Source organism: Phragmites australis, chromosome 3, assembly GCF_958298935.1.
Source record: "Phragmites australis chromosome 3, lpPhrAust1.1, whole genome shotgun sequence".
NCBI lineage: Eukaryota > Viridiplantae > Streptophyta > Magnoliopsida > Poales > Poaceae > Phragmites > Phragmites australis.
Window position 1 is genome coordinate 35,041,862 of NC_084923.1, and position 3,148 is coordinate 35,045,009.

At 41.6% G+C, this 3,148-nt stretch overlaps 1 non-coding gene across 1 annotated transcript; it reads right to left on the bottom strand.

Moving 5' to 3' along the window:
- Positions 1-2,180: 2,180 nt before the first annotated feature.
- LOC133913899 (small nucleolar RNA Z247) lies at positions 2,181-2,319 on the bottom strand. The gene has a single exon (XR_009909136.1). It is a non-coding gene; the product is annotated as a small nucleolar RNA Z247 (small nucleolar RNA).
- Between the last annotated feature and the right edge of the window lie 829 nt (positions 2,320-3,148).

The following is a 3,148-nucleotide window of genomic DNA, read 5'->3' on the forward strand; positions in this document are numbered from 1 at the left end:
TAATATTAAGACTAGGCTTAGGCGGGACAATATGCTAAGTACTATTTTTCTGCAAGGCAACAAATTCAATATCCATGATCTGTTTCCATTCTGGTATCGTTGCTGCTTCAATATGCGACAATGGTTCAGTTAGAGCAGAAGGTCGACGAATAACATTATATGTTATTGTTCCATCCCTATGAATTACCGGATGTTGTATCCCTTGGCTTAATCTTGTTCTATACTGATGCTTTGGTTTTTCCACAGGCAGTGTTGGACAGGCAGTTGGTGATGCCGTCGACTCACCAGGGGAGGATGTAGACGTGGATGATGCAGCAGCTGTTGACAAGTAAGGTTCTCCCTCGAGTTCTCCAAAATCGTCCAGAATTCATGTTCTTTTTGAAACTCTTGTATTTTGCTAGTTAGGCACAATATATTTCATTTGATCATTGCTATTAGTGTTGCTACTAGAGGGAAATAAATTAGGTTGTAGCAAGGAATTGGAGGAAAGATTTTTGGTTGAAATATGATTATTTTTTGGAGTGAAATTTGGAGTGGAAAAAGGAAACTTTTTTTTCATCAAGGATTACATCCCTTGACACATAAACCCGTCCAGTACTATGATCAAGACATCTGTAGCCTTTGTGCATAGCATTGTAGCCAATAAACATGCACTCTTTTGATTGAAACAAAAGTTTATGCTTATTGTAGGGACGGAGATAGGGCCAACAGGCACATCTATGGGACAACAAGCACATCATAGATGGGGCCAACATGCACATCATAGAGTTTCTTGTCCCCATACACACCAACAACCGAAAACTTTTAACAAGGAATAATTAGGTTTAGCTCCGAACAACCTCTCTATGGGACATTTGTTTTCAATGACATGAGTTGGGAGACAATTGATAAGATAGGTTGCTGTCAAGAAAGCTCCATCCTAGAATTTTAGTGGCATTGAGGAATGAGCAAGAAGAACGAGACTTGTCTCTACAATGTGTCTATGCTTGCGTTCAGCAGAGCCATTTTGTTGGTGTGCATGGGAAAAAAAAACTCTACAAGCGATACCAATGGACTAAAAAAAATTATTAACTTTGGTATACTCGCCCCTCCAGTCAGATTGCACACACTTGATCTTTTTGTCAAGAAGGCGCTCAACATGTTTTTGAAAGTGCAAGAAAACTTGTTCTAGTTCAGAACGAGCACTAAGCAAATAGATCCATGTGAATTTACTGAAATCATCGATAAAACTAACATAATATTTATATCCTCTGACAGACTGAATAGTAGGGCCCTAAACATCAGAGAAAATAATTTCAAGAGGACTCATGGATCTATGTATAGCGGATGGATAAAGGAATTGATGACTCTTAGATAACTGACATGCATTACACACCTACATGAAAGGGGAGCTAACATGCTCAAGATTATTAAGATGCAAGACACATTGAATGACTTTCATTGAGTGGTGACCAAAATGAGCGTGCCACTAGTCCTTGGTGACACGGTGATCGATCATGGCAACTTTGGGTTGTTTTATTGATGAAGCTTTGATAGGATATAGATCGCTCTCACATTTTCCTTCAAGAAGCATTTTCTTCCACACCTGATGTTTAACTTCAAAGTGACCAGGATAATATTCAAGGAAAATATTGTTATCCTTGATGAATTTATGGACATATATAAGATTTTTAGAGATACAAGGAACATGCAGGACATTTTTAAGGGCAAGATTTTTGGTAGAAGTATTAATAGAGCAATGACCAATGTGAGATATGTACAAACCTGCACCATTGTTGACTAGAACTTGATCAATACCTTGATATTTTTCTTGCATGGTAAGGCGATCCAGATCTCTAGTGATGTGATCTTTTGCTCCAGTATCTGTGTACCAGTTGGGATCAACTTGGTATGATGGCTTGTTGACAGAGGTAGTCATTGCAGAGTGAGGATCTTCCTGTACTAGCACTTCATAGCTGTATGTCTTCCTTTTCCACAAACCTAACATATAGGACGAGAGCCACTATTGCAGCCACACCCCCGACTTCTTGTATTGTCTCCTTGCCCTTGGTGGTTACAGCCGCAACCACGACCACATCATCCTCGGCCTTGCCCGTCACATCTTAGACCACGATCGGTGTAATTCACCGATGATCTAGAAGCACCAAATTGGACAGAAGATTGATTGTGTTCTAGCCTCAACTCAAAACTCATTAGATTGGCATATACATCTTCTAGTGTCATATCTCTAATTCTTGTGGTGATAGATGTGACCAAGGGATCATATTCAGATCCGAGACCTGTGAGCAAATAGGAAATAACTTCATCTTCTCGAAGAGGTGGGCCAACGACAGCTAGTGTGCCTGCCAGGTTCTTGACCCGAGGACAATACTCTGAGGCTGATGCATCCTTATTCTTGAGATTCGCAAGTTGTGCTTCAGTTTTTGCGGCAAACAGTCTCTCTAACGCATTCCAGATGGCATATGAGCTCATCAAGAACATCACATGAGAGAGAGCTTCTTCGCTGAGTGGTGTTTGGATGCAGTTCAGGATAGTGTGGTCACGATTGTACCAAATTTCTCAATCAGGATTGACCACCTGACCCGCGCCTTCATCAGCCGTGGTGGTGATCAACTAGGACGGCTCAGGGAGGCTCCATCGACGTGCCCTAGAAGATTAGTACTTCTTAGGTAGGGCATGAACTGTGTGCGCCATAGCATGTAGTTGTCTCTCCCAAGCTTGATGGTGATCGCTTTGGCCACTGGCAAGGAGATAGAGGTGCCAACCATGATAGAATTGGCAGAGGTTGAGGAACTAGATGAGGTGGTGGAGGAACTAGATGAGGATGACATGGATCTGCTACCATGTGAAAATTTGCCGCAATGGCCACGGTGGGTCGATTTATGTGTTAGTATATAGAACAAGATACATGTGATGCCCTTCATGGGGAAACTCTAGCCGCATGTTATAGCTTACATACCAAGTTTGTTACAAGATAGATATAGACTTAACTAATCTTGGCCAAAGCTTCCTTGTGCTCAAAGTCGTCGCTGGTATTTTCCTTTCAACAGTCGCCATTGGAGGTGAGGAGGAGCTTGCTTGGTTTTTTCATCAAGCCCATGTTTCCCCAAAATATGGCTAATTTCTCCCTTGTTTCTCCTTGAGGTAG